General features: G+C 43.8%; 1 long non-coding RNA gene and 1 pseudogene across 1 annotated transcript in view; one reads left to right on the top strand and one right to left on the bottom strand.

Annotated features, from left to right (window-relative positions):
* The window catches only part of LOC145717943 (uncharacterized), a 69,997-nt gene extending 63,758 nt beyond the window's left edge, over positions 1 to 6,239 (bottom strand). Inside the window, exon 1 of the long non-coding RNA XR_014141477.1 lies at positions 6,164 to 6,239. This is a non-coding gene — a long non-coding RNA (uncharacterized LOC145717943). The remainder of the gene's footprint in view (positions 1 to 6,163) is intronic.
* Positions 6,240 to 7,094: 855 nt separating this feature from the next.
* LOC102731355 (BOS complex subunit NCLN pseudogene) lies at positions 7,095 to 9,036 on the top strand (annotated as a pseudogene).
* The last annotated feature ends 9,174 nt before the right edge of the window (positions 9,037 to 18,210 follow it).

The following is an 18,210-nucleotide window of genomic DNA, read 5'->3' as shown; positions in this document are numbered from 1 at the left end:
AGAGACATATTATAAGGAACTGGTTCATATAATTATGGAAGCTGACAAGTCCATACATATCATATTCATGTATATACATACACACTATTGGTTCCATTTCTCTGGAGAACCCTGACCAATATTCCGGGTTCAGGGAAAGCCAGATTCCACTGGTTATTGGGAGCTCTTAAACAGTGTGTTTGCCTTCAGAGTGGCTCACACACTGGATAGGCCTGAGCTTTCAAGTTCACATTTCAAGTTTCAAAGCATTAATACATATTACAATATGGTTAGAAAGGTAAGGAATAAAAAGTTCTAATACTGAAAGATGACAAACAAGCCTATGGTCACCATATGGATTTCACAGTGTATAATAATATCACTTCTCAGCCTTTATTTGCTAGCCTGAAAAATACATGATGCTAGTTATTTAGCATGGCCTCACATAACAATCTTCTCTATTTGCCTGAGTTTCAAAAATGCTCTTCTCTGGACTTTCTGTAGCTCCATCCAGTCCCTTTTCAAGTGAAGAAATCAGAACTTGCAATGGTGTTCTAGGTTCACAAATATCTGGGTTTTGTCGAAGAAGAGGAAACTGTTTGGGTTTTTTTACCAGTCGACTTCTCTGTTTCTCAGCACTTTGTTGGCCTTCCCTCACCATGGTTGTCTCAGTTGGGGCTGTGCTCAAAGCCTTCCTGCCATGCCTCTATAGTGGGGTTAACTCAAACGATAGACAAGAACACGTGATTTGATGAAGGTGTTTGATTTTTGTTTCCTGCTTTCTTTATAATGACTCATCATTCAAATGCTCCCAAGGGAGTGGTCTTCCAGAATCCTTTCATTATACCTTACTTTAAAGGTGACAGCACACTTTCCACGACAGGGATGCCCATATTTCTTCATAACTGCCTTCTACCTACTTCTTTGTCTACGCTAATCAAAAATTAAAGGGAGAAAGATGGATGATGTATCATGCTGCCCTTCTTTTATGCCAATAGCCTAAGATCTTGTAATGACTTTTGTGAAATTCAAATATGGCACCTAGGAAATCACGACTCTACCAGGAAGCTCCTGCTCTCTTTCTTTCCCATATATTCAGTCTTCTGTTTCCACCTCTTTTGAATGAATCAGTTTTTAACATGCAATGAAAATTCTCAAATATGTAGATGCTGACAGTTTTTAAACAATTGCAGCTCTTTGTAAAGAGGCTTTTCCATTTTTAAAAGTTGGTATTTTTAAACACATCTTAGACACAAACTTGTTTTAAAGAGAGTTACACAGTTTTCTCACAGGAGAAGAGGAATGACAAATTTGTAAATAATGTTTAAGCATCGTCTTAAAAAACATCATCTACTACCCCCTTTGAATTTCACTTGTAGGCAAGAGTATACTTAAGAGACACCAAGGCACACAGTCTTTCTGCCTCCTGCTGGAAATCCAAAGAAGTGAGTTGCATTTATATCTCAGCCTTAAGTTGGTAAGTGGAACTCTAGAGCATTATACCATCTGTTTATATTTGTTTAGAAGGAAGTAGTAAGCAATTTTTCAGTGATTTTTAGCATATTTACAAGGTTGTGCAAACATCACCACTCCCAAATTCTAGAAAATTTTCATTACCCCAAAAGAAACCCCATACACATTATCAGTCATTCCCCATTCCTCCTTTCTACCAGCTACTGGTAACCACTAATGCATTTTGTGCCTCCGTGGATTTTCCCATATTGGACTTCATACAGAAGGACATTTACAATATGTGGTCTTTCTCACTGGCTCTTTTCATGCAGCATAATGTTTTCCAGGTACATCGATGTTGTAGAAGGTATCAGTACCTCGTTACTTTTTATTGCCCAATACTATTCCACTGTATGAATGTACCACATTTTATTTGCCCATTTATCAGTTGATGGACATTTGAGTTGTCTCCACCTTTTGGCTATTGTGAATAATGCTATGAACATTTGTGTACAGGCATTTGTGTGGATATTAGTTTTCATTTCTCTTGGATATAGACCTAGGAGTGGAATTACTGGATCTTGTGATAACTCTGTGTTTAACCATTTCAGGAATTGCCAGACTGTATTCCAGAGTGGTTGCACCATATTACATTACCACTAACATGGGTAAGTGTTCCTATTTCACCAACACTTGTTATTTTTTTTTAAAGATTTTATTTATTTATTTGACAGAGACAGAGACAGCGAGAGCAGGAACACAGCAGGGGGAGTGGGAGAAGCAGGCTTCCCGCTGAGCAGGGAGCCCGATGTGGGACTCGATCCCAGGACTCTGGGATCACGACCCAAGCCGAAGGCAGCCGCTTAACGACCTAGCCACCCAGGCGCCCCCACCAACACTTGTTATTGTCTGTCTGTCTGCCTATCTATCTACCTACCTAATATATATCTCCTAGCCATTATAGCCAGACTAGTGGGTATCATTTTATTTTGATTTGCATTTCCCAAATGATTAATGATGCTGAACACCTTTTCATGTGTTTATTAGCCATTCGTGTATCATCTTTTGGGAAGTGTACATTCAAATCTATTGTCCATTTTCTAATTGGGGTATCCTTTATTGTTGAGTTGTAAGAGTTCCTTATATATTCTGTATGCAAGACATGATATATGTGATTTGCAAATATTTTCTTCTAATCTATGGGTTGTCTTATCACAAGAGTCAGATGCTTAACCAACTGAGCCACCCAGGCACCCCATAAATTTTTTAATTTTAATGAAATCCAAATTATCTATTTTTTCTTTTGTTGTTCATGCTTTAGGTATCATATATAAGTGCCTAAATTGGGGCACCTGGCTGGCTCAGTCAATGGAGCATGCGACTCTTGATCTCAGGATTGTGAGTTCAAGCCCCACGTTGGATAGAGAGATTGCTTAAAAATAAAATATTAAAAAAAAAAAAGAAGTGCCTAAATTGCCCAACCTAGATTATGAAGATTTATACCTATTTTTATTCTAAGAATTTTATAGTTTCAGATCTTTGAACCATTTTGAATTCATTTTTTTGTATATGGTGTAAGGTAAGGGCTTAACTTCATTCTTTTGCATGTGGATATCCAATTGTCCCAGCACATTTTTTTTTGAAAAGACTACTCTTTCCCCTTGAATGGTTATGACACTCTTGTTGAAAATAAATTGACCATAGATGTGACAGTTTATTTATGGACTTTCTATCCTACTCCATTGATCTATATACACCAGCATTACACTGTCTTGATTAATGTGGTCTAGCAGTAAGTTTTTAAGTCAGGAAGTATAAAGTCTATATTCTCTGTAATTCTGATCCTTCCCATGGCTGCTAAGGTGCTGGTTTTCACTGTGATTGTGGGCTGTTGATTTTCAAGGCTACCACAGAGCTGGGGAGAGAGTATGGGAATAGGGGAAGTTCTAATGACACAAAGTTCACTGTTCTTACCAAGATTAAACCATTTTTCTTGAGGAAATGCTCTCTCAATTTTTGCAAGCTTTTAGTTAATTTCTAGAGTTCTGGAAAAGTTGCTTTTACATTTTTTGGCTAGTATTCATTGCCTTTTCTTTTTTAGAGAGAGAGAGAGCAAGAGTGAGTGAGAGGGAGGGGGAGAGAGAGAATCTCAAGCAGGCTCCATGCCCAGCACAGAGCCTGACACAGGCCTTGATCTCATGACCCTGAGGTCATGACCTGAGCCAAAATCAAAAGTCAGACACCCAACCAAATGAGCCACCCAGGCGCCCCCTCGTTGCTTTTATGGAGGAGAGGTTTCTCAGAGTTCCTTACTCCCCCATTCTTGACATCATCTAGATCTGAGCTTTTAGCCTCCACTACTTACTCCTCCTTTGCACCAAAAGTTGTTGGACCAACTTGTGCTGTTTCCTAGGAATTAGGTAGATAACAATATCACAAATTATCATGTATACTATAAGCCAGCATAAAACTGTTGGGATTTCCAGGAGATTAGGCTACGTGAGCCAGGATCCTTGTCTTTTTATGTTTTAATGTATCGCTTATCCGTGAAGCACAGTGTTAAAATGGGAATATTTGTCTCCAAATTGCTGCTGGAAAATATATGTGACAAATACCCATCATTCCTGTTATGAGCTAAATGTTTCTGTTTCCTGAAAATGTATATGCTGAAACCCTAATCCCAATGTGATGGTACTTGGAGACAGAGCCTTTGGGAAGTAATTGGGTCATGAAGGTGGAGCCCTGATGAATGGGACTAACGTTCTTATAAGAGGAGACCAGAGAGCTAGATAGTTCTCTTTCTATCAAGTGAGGATACAGCAAGAAGTTGGCCATCTACAACTAAGAAGAGGGCTCTCAACCAGAACCCAGCCATGCTGGTATCATGATTTCCAAATTCCAGCCTTTAGAACTGTGAGAAAGAAATGTATGTTGTTTAAGTTACTTTGTCTAGGATAATTTGTTATAGCCAACTAAAGCAATTCTCAAAAGAAATATCAACTTAACGGGCGCCTGGGTGGCTCAGTTGGTTAAGCAACTGCCTTCGGCTCAGGTCATGATCCTGGAGTCCCTGGATCGAGTCCCGCATCGGGCTCCCTGCTTGGCGGGGAGTCTGCTTCTCCCTCTGACCCTCCCCCCTCTCATGTGCTCTCTCTCATTCTCTCTCTCTCAAATAAAAAAATAAAATCTTTTAAAAAAAAAAAGAAAAGAAATATCAACTTACCCAATGAAGGACATGCTTAGTGCATTGTAAAATAGCCCATTACTAGCCTCTGGTCCATTCAAGAGAAGAAGAGAGTGATCAGGAAGGGTAACCAACAAGTGAGGATTACTTAGAAGATGGTCATAATGCTGTGCATTTCTCTCCCCACTCTCACGATCTTCAGACTAAATTAAAGGGGCTTCAAGGGAACTACTGTGAGCTTGATATGTATTCTCTAGAGTTTGGACAACAGTTGATATGTGTCCTTTGAAGTTCAGAAGCCCCAAGGAGTGGCGATTAAGGTTTACCTAAAATAATAGGTTTAAAGACTGGTTGGAGTTGTCTATGACTGTCGAGCAAAGAATGGATTGCAGTGGGTGTAGTCTGAACTTCAAGTATTTGGTGGGGCAAAAGTATGGAGTGTTTACCATGGGACAGAAGGGGTCTTAAGGAAGATACCCAGGCTTGAATTTTCTTGAAAGGCACCTGCTGAAGAGGTACGCATGCTAAGACAAAGTGATCCTAACCATCAGAATCTAGGTGGGGTGTGCAGCCAGCCAGAGTTGGAAGCTGAGGGGAAGAAGAGCAAGCAAAGAATAATGGTATATTGGCAAAAACTGAGACAATGAGAGAGAAAGCTGGCAGGACAGGGAGAACTTTTAAGTTTGTGTTGAGACATCATTTATGATATTTAGTATCCTAATGATTATTTCACATCAGTTAAAAGATATCTCTGCAAAATTCTTTGTATATATTTAGTATTTCCAAAATATTTTAGGGGACTTGGCAATATTTTCATTGGGCCTGGGATGCTTCAGTAAAATGAGGAAGAGAAAACCTAAATTTTTTTTAAGATTTTATTTTTAGGGGGGCCTGGGTGGCTCACTCAGTTAAGTGTCTGCCTTCAGCTCAGGTCATGATCCCAGGGCCCTGGGATCAAGCCCTGCATCAGGTTCCTGCTCAGCGGAGAGCCTGCTTCTCCCTCTTCCTCTGCCTGCCACTCCCCCTGCTTGTTCTTTCTCTCTCTATCTCTGTCAAATAAATAAATAAAATCTTAGAAGAAAAGATTTTATTTTTAAGTAATCTCTACTCCCAACATGGGGCTCAAACTTACAACCCCAAAATCAAGAGTTGCATGCTCTACTGACTGAGCTGACAGGCACCCCTAGAAAGCCTAAATTCTAATACCAGTTCCATCATTAAGTTATATGGGACGTTAGCCACTTTGTGCCTCAGTTTCCTTGCTATAAAATGCAGATAATAGATTCTCTCCTCATCTCATATGGTTACATGATGATGAAAGAGAATACAGAACAATTTATGTTAAATTTCTTTGACAAGAATAAGTGCAAGATTTATTCCAAATCTATTTCTCATAATTAGTACATACCAGTAATCTAGCAAAGATAGGGCAGGAGACAATGAAGCTCCAGTTTGTATTCCAAGACAGAAATCTAGCAGGATAGATAATTATCTATCATATCAATAATTATAATGAAACGACCAATGTAAGTTATGACCAGTGCTCACCTGGAACAACGTGCTCCCTGAGGGCGGGGATTTGGGAACTGCAGAACTTCTGCTCTGAACATTAAGAAATGACAGGACCTAAGGGGTAGAGATGATGCATCTTATAACATTGGATAAGTTAAAACCAAAGTGTAACAATGTCCCTCATTTCTCACTTCAAAGTATAGAATGAAACTCAAGGGTTTACTTGACTCTGCTAAAAGAATCTCATCTCCAGCCAGAGGAAGCAGCTCCCCACCCCCCACCACCCCCCACCCCAAATGCAAAGTCATTATAGAAGATACCAAAAGACTTGCAGGAATTTGTTAGTTTATATGTTACCAGAAACTTGGGATGCTGCAGTAAGGATGTTGGAGTTTGCCCATATGTCTGCTAGCTAGAGCATCAGGATATACTTCTGTTATCTTACTTATCTGATTAGCACAAATCTAGACTAAATGCTGAAACCCTAGAAATCTCCCAGCATGATGCAAAAGAAGGAATTCAAGGACTTAGCCAGAGAAATATACTAGTGTAAATTTATCGTGAGCGACTTGCCTGCTCATCCCCTAATTACATCCTCTGAAAGGCCAGATGACTATCTCTTCACTAAAAACTTGAGACAAATTACTGAATTAAGCCCAAATATCTTTTTGTTTTGTTGAAAAGAATCTGAAACTTTTGGAAGGGTTAGAATAACACAATAAATACTCATATACCCTTGAACCAAATACATCTATTGTTAACAGTTTACCTTATTTGCTTTAGCATTTGTGTGGGGCTCTTTAGATACGTGTGTGTGTGTGTGTGTGTGTGTATATATATATATGCACATAATATTTTCTGGAATTTTTCAAAATAAGTTGCATACATCCTGGCCCTTTACCCCTAAATACTTCATGGTGTATTTTCTTAGAACAGAAATATTCTCTTAGGTAACCACAGTACAGGTATGAACTTCACTGAGTTTAACATGAATACAGGGGCCCCGGCGGCTACCCACACTGAGGTGAGTGTGCTGGGATGCTGGGAGAAGCGGGCGAGGTGCTGGAGAACATGCCCGTCAGTTCCGTCAGCCGACGCACTGCACGAGTTTTTACTGCATGCCGCAGGGTGACCCGCCCGGGCAGCCTCACCGTCTGGTCCCATCCTGAGAGCCACCGGCTTCTGGCCAGAGGTCCAGTGCCTACCCTCTTGGCATCCGCCGAGCCTGACCCCACCCGGCCCAGCTGCCGAGGCACTGGGACCACAGCGCTCAGCGCGCAGGCGCACGCATCCATGCGGACGTGCGGAGCCAAGCCGTGGCTGCGTGCTTCCGGCTGCCGCGCTTCTACGAGCAGTACCAGAAGGCCTTGCGGCAGGCGGCCAGTGCCATGCTCACCGTCCTGCCACAGGCCGTGGCCTTTGTGTCCCAGGACGTCATCCGTCAATTCATGGAGATGGGGCCCAAGGTGCTGGCCATGCAGACCATCGACCCCATGTCCTTTGCTGTGCACCATGAGGCCCTGCTCTCCATCTACACGCAGACGCAGGCCAGCTCCGCTTCCCAGGGCTCTGTCTCTGTTGCCAAATTACTGCTCCACCTGGCCACTGCCAACAGCTTCCGGATGGTCATGAGTGGGGTCCACAGCAAGGCTGCGAGTGACTGGTGGCTGATGGGGCTGGGTGGAGAGGACCTTACCGCCATCATCATCGTGGCTCACTGCGACGCCTTCAGAGTAGCCTTTTGGCTGTCGCATGGCATGGACTCCAACGAGAGCGGCATCTCCGTACTGCTAGGGCTCACCCGCCCCTTCTCCCTGCTCTACCCCACCTGTGCACCCACGCAGTGTACAACCTTCTGTTCTTTGCTTCTGGAAGGACAAGTTCAACTACCAGGGGACCAAGCACTGATTGGAAGACAACGTGAACCACACAGATTCCAGCATATTCAGTACAATGTGGCCTTTGTCCTCTGACACCGTGGTCCAGGTGGACAGCCTATATCTTCACACGTCCTAGCCACCTTGCAAGGAGACGCTGCAGCATGCCTTCCTGCCCGAGCTGGAGACAGTGGCCGTCAGGTCCCGGAGCTGCAGGAACCCGTGGTGCACAGGATCAACCCCGCTGAGGACATCCTGGCCTGGGAGCATGGGCGCTGCACCATTCTCTGGCTGGCTGCCTTCACCTTGGCCCACCTGGAGAGCCCCCATGACAGCCAGTGCAGCAGCAGCATGGACGTAAGGTCTCTGGTCAATTCTAAAACTCTGACCGGCAACTTGAGGCTCATCGCAGAAGCCCTGACCCGAGTCATTTACAACCTGACCGCGAAGGGAACCCCTGAGACATGCCAGTCTTCCTGGAGCAGATGATCCAGCAGGAACAGCTGGACTTGGCGATGGGCTGGCCCACCAGCCAGCCTCAGGCCACCCAGCTGGTGGACAAATCCTGCACGTTCCTCGCCATGCCGGAACACTAGCTAAGTCACTACTTGAAGGAGGGGAAGCAGCACCACATCAAAGCCGATACACAGGACCCCAAGTTTGTCTTCCATGACCAGCTGAAGCAGGTGATGAGTGCCTACAGGGTCAAGCCAGCCATTTTCTACATGCTCCTGGCCATCTGCATTGGTGCCTACCTCAGGCTGGCCTACACGGCAGTCCAAGTGAGCAGGCGGGAGCTCAGGTGGGAGGCAAGGCCTCTGTGGGAGGGTCAACCTGGCCAGGTGAGTCCTCGGCATCCCCTAGCCCACCCCCGTCCTGCCTAGAAGCAGGTGACCCCACAGGTGGGCCCTCAGGCCTTCCTTGAGGCAAGGTTTGCCCCTGACCTCACTCACACCATCCTGCTGCCCCCAGCACTTCGACCTCCTGTACAAAACAGTTCAGGGACTGCTCCCGAAGACCAAGATGCAGTGACGTGGCCACCCACCAGTGCGGGGAGCTTTCCACCTGCCACCCCTCTCTGCTCCACATGGCAGGAAGGCAGGGCTTCACCCCTTACTGAGAGGCCCCAGCCTGGAATTACAGAGCTTTTCTGTGTTGTTCCTGAGGACTTGGGGAAATCTTTCTCCTTTTTGTCCTTTGAACTCTCTTGGAGGAGCATTTAGGTGGAAGTCCCAGGGCCAGGCCATGGACTTGGGAACAAGCCTGCCAGTGAGCCCTCAGTCCTGGAGGTGACCCCATGGTCCTCGGGGCTTGTGAGCAGAGATGACAGAGGAAATGTGCAGCCTCAGCATCCCTGCTCCTGCCCGCGATGCTGACCAGGGACTCCCAGCTCTGTGTCTGTCCTCCACCCTACCCCAGTCGCCCTCTGGTGACTGGGGTACTCTCTCCTCTTGTCTGAAGGAGGGCAGGGCCAGCCTCTGGGTCCCCAGTTCTGGCCCCTTCCTCAGAAGCCTTGTGTCCCCCCCACCATCTTGGTCAGGGCTGAGGGTAGCCAGCTCAGGGTGCAGCCTTGGATGCGTCTCCCCCAAGCCCCCATGGACGGCTGGTGCCCTGAACACCCAGTGGCCTCCCTGTCAGGCTCCCTGCACTACGCGCCCTCCCCCGTGCTTCTCACTGCCTCTGCCCTCCTGCCACACCCCAGGGAGCTTGGGCCTGTCCCCCCTGGGGTCCTGGGTGCCTTCAGAGTCCCTGGGGCAGGAGGCAGCCCTAGAGGAGGCCCCCTGGTTCCTGCACCTCTTACCTCGGGCTCTCTGGGCCTCAGTTTCCTCACTTGTAGAAAAGAGGATGTGTTCTGGGGCAGCTGGTGCTTCTGGGTCCTGGGAGGGCGTCCAGACTGGGGGTGGAGCAAGAGCGTTTTCTGGAGGAGATGCAACCAGCCAGGGGCCGTCAGGGCTGCCCTTCCCAGGACCTGGGACCTGAGAGGAGGGTCAGGGCCTGAACCCCACAAATGAGGTGCCTCTGAAGGGAGGGGTCTGGGGAGGAGACCTCGAGGCCCTCTGAGACTGACCTCAGGGAGACCCAGGTGTTTCTTGCAGGTGTACCGATTCATTAGCAGTATAATCAATTAGGTGTTTTGTGCTGGGAGGAGGGTCAGGATGAGGGATGAGGTGCTCAGGCACCCGCCTCGTCTGCCCCCAGGGAGGTCTTGCCATCTTCTGGTCTGCCGCCCAGCCAGCCACTCCCTACTCAGAAGCCAGCTCTCCAATTGCCAGAAGGGACAGGCTCCTGGAGGACTGCATCTCTGCCTCCACCTTGGGCCTTCTGCCTTTGCCAAGCCAGACTCCCCGGCAGGGCTGCCGTCCCAGCCTTCCAGGCCCCAGATGTGGGCCAAGCCGGGCCCAGGGAGGGGCAGGCATGCAGGCCACTGGTTCTCTTTTGCCTCTCCCCCCCTTCTCTGCCCCACTGGGTGGCCTGTCTCCCCCAGAGACTGTTTACTGAGTGCCCAGCCAGACCAATCACCTCTGGGGTGCTGGACACAGGGACCAGCATTAGCTCATCCTTCCCCCTTCATCCTTCCCCAAGGCAGGTTGTCAGGACCGCTGACTGTTGAGAGCTCAGGCTGGTTGTGGGGCACAGTTGGATGATCAGAAAATAGAGCCATATCGAATAATAAAAAAAAAAAAATGTAACATGAATACAGAGCTTTGATCTAATCTAACTTCCATAGTTTAATTTTGTCCACTGACCAATAATGCCCTGTCTAGCACATCTTTACCCTTGAGCCCAGGATCCAGTCTAGAATCACATATTGCATTTAGTTGTCACGTCTCTCTAGTCTCCCCTAGTCTGAAACATGCACAGTCTTTCTTCTCTGACATTGAGATTTTTGATGAATACAGTCCTTCCTTTTGTTTTAATGCTCCTCATTTGCAGTTTGTCTAATATTTCCTCATGTTTAGATTCATATTATTATAATATGATGCTGTGTCCTTCTCAGAGCATAATATTGGGAGGCACAGGATGTCTGTCCGCCCCCCATGGATGATGTAAATTTTGATCAGCCAATCAAGTTGTTTTCTGGGTTTTCCACTTTACAATTACTGTTTTTTCTCTAGCAACTACTAAGCAGTCTGTGGAGAGACATTTTAAGAACAGTGCAAATATTCTGATCCTCATCACAATTTCCCCCTTTTTTTAGCATCAGTTGATGATTTCCTGCCTAAACCAGTCTTTACTATGATAGTTGGAAAATGATGATTCTTCCAACTCCAGCGCTCCCTCCGCATTTGATACTCAAGCCCTCTTATCTTTTAAAACAGCCTTATTAGCTGTTCTCTCTAGGTGAGGATGCTAGGTGACATATTGCGGTCAAAATGAGCTTGCTAATCTCAATGGGGATAATTAAGGGCCTAGGCTAGCAAAGGCTAGATGGGGGCACTGACCCAACATAGACACAGTTGGGGTGACTACTAGAATCCATAGCAGGACCTGTACAGTAACTAGAAATTATAATTCACAAGGATCTTTGGCATTATATAATTGAGCAGGAGCCCTAGGACACAAATGGATGGGCAGCCCATGAGATCCTTCTATAACTGACAAAACTCCTGGTTTAAGTGAATGGAAACCTGACTTGATCTACCACAATAATGAGTCATAACTTTCACTCAATTACCAGATCCAAGTTGATTTATAAATTTAGGATCCCATACATGATAGGAGGCCAGATACCCTTAAGGAAGAACACCCGAAGTATGTATGCATTTTTCTCCTAGCTTCCCCCCCAGTGAACCTGCAGCCATTTTCCCTGGTGAAAAGGAAATACCCCGAATTTTGAAGAATAGTAAATCCTAGTTCTGAGTTAAACACTAATTTCTGATCAGCCAGGACACTATAGCTACCAGTTATAGACTTAGGATAGGGATTGACAAGATAGAAGTGCAGTTTTTGACCCTTGTTGGTCTGGCCATAGGCCCATTGAAACCGCCAAACCCAATCCAGCAGAAATATCCTCAGTTCCTGAGGATATAAATGACATGCATATCCTAAGTAAACAACAGAATTCCCACCTGGGCTCCTTGAGCCACAGAGGCAAGGTTTTTAAGACTATTACAGAAGAAAGGGCCAAGTAGAAACTCCTGGAGCTCCAGTTCCCTAATAAGAAAGCAATACTGCCTCCCTGGTAGATAGAATTGCAGAGATAAATGTTACCATCAATGACTTGAAAGATGTAGGAGTGATGACTTAATTCATATTTGGCTACTTTAAAAGGCAGGTGGGTCTCAAAGTGATCTTAGATTATCATTAATTGTATGTCAACTCTAATTGTGGCTAGTGTTCCAAATATGATCTTATAAACACTTGGTGAGTAGCGTTGATCTAATGGACACATTTTCTCTATATGTCCATCAGGATGGGGCTTGGGTGAGATGAGTGAAACACTCACCTCAGACACAAAATTTAAGGGAATGTCAAAGCACTCAGTAACCAAGATAAATAATATTTTAATGCAATATTTTATAGAACTAAAATTGATGCAAAAAACCCATGATATACAAAACAGCAAAATTTTAAATAGAGACAAAACTAGCAATAAACAGAGAACACCAGAAGCAGAACACCACTGTCTTGCCCCAGTGTATGTCAACTCTTCAGCCATGTGCTACTAATTTGCAGGGAATATTAATCATCTCATCATCCCATGAGACATCATTATGCTAGTCTACCATCGATGACATCATGTTGACTGAATCTGGAGAGCAAAAATTAACAGGTACCCCAGATGCTAGGAAATGGTGATAATTCTCCAGAAAATACAAGGGCCTGCTGACACCTCAGTAAAATTGGTGGGGGGAGCAGGTATGTCCAGTGACCTTGGACATACTGGATGTCTCTCCCACTGTGAATGAAAAGTTGTTACATCATGGAGCCCCTCCTATTTAGTGGACTTCAATGGATGCTGGAGGTAACATATGTCACATTTGATTGGTTGCTTCTTTCCATGTACTGGCCTACAAAGCTGTAACCCTCCATCTTTGAGAAGGCCCAGAGCAACAGGTGGTGTTCCATCTGGTCCACGCTGTAGTGGGAGTGGTTCCACCACCTGGCCCTTATCATCCAATAAATGCAGTGGTACCAAAAACATTTCTGGCAGGTTGGGATTTTATGACAACATGTGGAAAGTCCATTCCAGTGAATCACAGCAAGACGTCCCTGGAGCTCTGGAATAAACCTATGTTCTTTTAAGGAAGTAACTTTTCTCCTTTAAAACCATTACCTGTCTTGCTTCTAGTTTTTGATCGAGATTGAATTTCTAACATATATCTTCAAGTGACCACATAATCCAAACTGCCTATCATAAATTGCATGCAGAGAACTGCCTAGCTATAAATTTAGGTGTGCCCTGAAGCATTTCATCTTCAGTGGAAGCTCTGTGTTTGGAATGTGGCTTGAACAGATCTTGCAGGTTAAAGTCCTAGCACACCTATCCCTATCATAGAGCTGTTGTTCCAGTGACTCACACCCATAACCTCATAGAGGGTTCAAGGCTTGTTTACAACTGGCTCTGCATAATATGCCTGCAACAGGCAGAAGTGAATTGTTCCAGCATTATAGCCCTGAGGGGTATCTCTGAGGGACAATGGAGAAGTAAAATCCTCCAGGGGGCAGAACTTCAGGGAGTACTTCTGGTCCACTTTGCTTGCTTGGCCTTTAGGCCAGGATCCATACTTGGACTTGGCAAGCTTTTTTTCTAAAGGTGCAGATAGTAAGTATTTTCCGCTTTGTAGGCCACATAAGATCTCTGTGGCAACTGCTCAACACCACCCATGCAGTCAAAAACGACCATAAGTAGGATGTAAATATATGGATCTGGTTGTGTTCCAATAAAACTTTATTCAGAAAACCAGGTAACAGACTAGAGTTTGCCATCCTCTCATCTCTACCAATTCATTGGCAGAGGTTAATGGTTTGGTCAGACGGTTATGGATCTGGAAGTGAAAGTAGAGGATTGGTAACAAGTTTAACCTCTTGATTTGGGGTCCCCAGAACCCTAAGTGGCCTGAAGATAGAACAATATAATATTATATAATAGTGGCTTCCTTAATAGTCTTATGTGTTTTATATGTTGCACTTAAAAATATTACTCTGAGAGGCGTCCATAAACTTTACCAGACTACCAAAGCCTCTGAAAGATGAAAATGTGAAGAACTACTTAAAATGGAGGTAGACAGTGAGAAATTGCATGTCCCAAGTAGAATGCATCCCAAAAGGCCCTAGTCTCCATTGTAGAAGAATGGTACCAGCAGCGTCAGGGAGAGCAAATCCAGAAATAGTTTCTTTTCTACTGAGGGAAATTGTCACCCCATCCATAGTGGAAGGGGTTTAGGGCAATCAACCTGCCATAAGGTTATGGCTAGTCACCTCAAAGTACAGTACTTTATGAGGGGCTCAGAATTTGTTGCTTCTACTGATAAGTTGCGTTGAAGTCCATGAGATTCCCGGGTTTCATGTACATCATCACAGAAGCAGCAGGTCTCAGATTGTTGGAAAGGCTTACTGATGATTCAGTTACGATACCACTTGGGAAATTAACACCTTGCATGGTTGGGATGATGTGCTACAGGATGTGAAACCACTCTGAACCAATTAACAGCACATAGACAATGCTGTTTTTCTCATTGTCAGAGTACATGAGTCTGGGGTCCAGGGCCCAGGAAAGGTTACTGGCACCTTCTGGGTTCATTAAACCTAGCCGACAAAACCTTTGTTTCCCATACTTGAAACTAAAATTTGAAAACAGCAGTACCTATGGTAGACCCTGCCAGTAATGATAACTTTGTCAGCATCAAAAACCCTGGCATCAGGTCACCAGATAATGGAAGAGTATGGGCAAGACCACTTGAGAGCTGAGTATAAATAAGATTGTGTTCTCGGGGATTCCAAGAAATAACTGGGAGGGGGCTGATATAGAGGAGAACTGGAGATTCCACAAGACTTGATGGAAGCAAATTGAGAGAAATGCTGTGTGTGACTTATTCTGACCACACTGTGATTATTTAGACATAATAATGGCGGTTTTCTCCATGAAATCTGTGATTTTATAGTCATACAACTAAAAGAATCATGAATGAACCATGACTTATGTTTTACAATTTATATAGCTATTTTCATCTATTTTTGACAGTTTTACTTCTTTTAACTGTTAACATCTTTTGTGTGTCTGAGAAGATAGATGTGTGCTCCTTTATCCATGTTGTACCCACCTTTACCTTTAAGATAAGAAACAACCTCAGTCTTCCTCCTATGTATCTCTTTTACTCAACTCAACTCAGTTCTGACACTATCTACCTGGAGATAGCATCAAATCCCACAGGTTAAAGGCTCAGTCCCACAAGACTGCTCCTACCCTACTTCAGATGCCAACAGCAAGCCCAGATTGTCACCTGTGCGTTGATCCACCCACTATAAATAAGATTTTCCCACAACCCCCTTCTCGGGTTCAATTAATTTGCTAGTGCGGCTCACAGAACTCAGGAACCCAGTTTACTTACTGTTTACCAGTTTATTATAAAAGGATATGATAAAGGATACAGATGAACAGCCAGATAAAAACATACATAAGGCAGTGTCAGAAGGGTCCCAAGCACAGGAGCTCCTGTCCCTATGTAGTTGGGGTGGGTCACCCTCCTGGTGGGTGGGTGTGTTCATCAACCTGGAGGCTCTCTGAACCTCCTACTTTTGAGATTTTAGGGAGGCTTCCTCATGTAGGCATGACTAGTCATCAACTCCATTTTCAGCCCCTCTCCCCTCTCTGGAGGATGAGGAGAGGGGTGGAAAATTCCAAGCTTCTAATCATGGCTTGGTGACCAGCCCCCATCCAAGAGCCCACCAAGAATCACCTCATTTAAACAAAAAGATACTCCTATCACTCAGGAAATCTCAAGAGATTTAGGAAGTCTGTGTCAGGAGCTGGGGTCAAAGACTAGGTCAAAGACCAAATATTAGAACAAAAGATGTTCCTAGCGCTCTTATCACTAAGGAAATTACAAGGGTTTTAGGAGCCCTGTGCCAGGAACTGGGGACAGAGACCAATATATATTTTATCTATTACCCTGCAATGAGCAGGTTACTCCAGCCTGGTGTGGTCTTGGGTAACACAGATTATAATACAGTTTTATGCTGAGTTATACATATTCTCATAGTGTTCACTCTAACAAGATTCTTAGCTCCTTGAGGACAGGGTCTATGTCTTATATCAGTGCTACTCATTTTCTTTAAATTTTATTTATTTGAGAGACTATGGACTCTGAGAAACAAACGGGGTTTTAGAGGGGAGGGGGAGGGGGGGATTGGTTAGGCCGGTGATGGGTATTAAGGAGGGCACATACTGCATGGAGCACTGGGTGTTATATGAAAACAATGGATCGTGGATCACCACATCAAAAACCAGTGATGTATTGTATGGTGACTAACATAACATAATAAAATTTTTTTTTAAATTTATTTATTTATTTGACAGAGAGAAACACAGCGAGAGAGGGAACACAAGCGGGGGGGTGGGGGAGGGAGAAGCAGGCTTCCCGCGGAGCAGGGAGCCCGACGTGGGGCTCGATGCCAGGACCCTGGGATCACGACCTGAGCCGAAGGCAGATGCTTAACGACTGAGCCACCCAGGCGCCCCTAGCAGTGCTACTCAAAGTGTAGTCTGTGGACTATTTGTTACCAGTCCATAGCTAGATAAATTCAGGAATTAAGATTAAGCATTTAAAAATGTTAAAGAAATTTGACAAGGTAAATGCCTTGGTGATTTTTAAAAATATTCTTCTAATAGTTAATTCTTACTGTATTTTATAAAAGTATTGGATCACTATGAATTGGAAATTTTTAGAAAAGAGCTTCACAGTTTGGAAGCACTATTTTTTATACAACTTTTACTCTTTCTTATATATGAAACCTTTGAGTTTCATTTTGAGGTCAGTCTTTACATTGTAATTAGAAAGACTGAAATACAAGTGACAATGTGGGCAAAGTGTTACCAAAGAAATAAGAGGAAGGATACGAAACAGAAAAATAAATCATTGGTGTATATTACCAATATACACCTGTAACATTACAGACACCATCAGATATTTCTTTTAGCTCAACTTATTTCAGAAGATGGACAAATGATAAGTTGCAACATCTCTTGGTTCTAACATGAATTTTTTTCTTTACAAAGGGCAAAAAGCGATTCCATGTTTGGATTTTGTCCACAGAACAGATTTGTTTTTGTGAAACCATAGTTTTTGATATACCTAAGTTTACTTTGAAAGATACTTTGTAAAACCTTTTTTCACTTATGACTTCTAAAATATATTTTTAAAATGGTGGATCTTACAGTGGTTCAACTTCCGTTTTGCCTAGTAAGATGCTGGTTCTTAAATGTGACGCGTGTAGCCTCGGACAAAGAAAACCCTGAAAACTGACTTGTCTCACCAAAATAATGAATAAAAATCATGTCTAATAACTAAGCTATCAATTCATTCAACGTGTATTAGACATCTGTGTGCCAGATGCCCTAAGATAGGCCGTGGCACAGAAATGGAATTTTAACTTTCTTACAACCAGGGATCCTCTTATTTTGTGCCCCAATAATGGCCAGGTAGTATATCTTTGGAAAAGCTTTTATTTGTCTAATACCAGAAGCCCGGGTCTGAATTCATAATTACTGAAGAATGAGCTATTCTAGTACATTGTGGATTAACCCATTTCCATATTATAATACATCGTAAGGTGAGAAAAGCAGGATATAAGATTATATGTACACCACAATTACAAAAGAGTAAAACATGCATATGAAAATAGCCTAGAAGGCAATAAAAATGATAATAGCTGTGTCGGAGTATTGGCATTAGGGGTGGCTTTTATTTTCTCTGTTTTTCAAATCTTTTGTAATATATTACTTTCATAATTTAAAAAACAGAGGCAGTAGACACGAACCGACATTTCATAAAAGAAGACATTCAACTAGTAAGCAAACAGAAAGCCATTCAAACTCTCTGAGAAAGGAGTATATATTAAAACACCACTATGGTGCAATTCTTCACCTAGTTGGCAAAAAAATTACTTTTTAAAATAAAACCTGATGTCATGGAGGATACAGAAAAGGCACTCTTATACATCGTAGATGGCACTGTAAGTTGGTTTGATCCTTGTTATGGGTTG

The sequence above is a fragment of the Leptonychotes weddellii genome, chromosome X (assembly GCF_054177405.1).
Source record: "Leptonychotes weddellii isolate Sample4059 chromosome X, ASM5417740v2, whole genome shotgun sequence".
Taxonomy (NCBI): Eukaryota; Metazoa; Chordata; class Mammalia; order Carnivora; family Phocidae; genus Leptonychotes; species Leptonychotes weddellii.
The sequence above is the reverse complement of the archived record's forward strand: the minus strand, read 5'-3'. Positions and strand labels throughout refer to the sequence as shown.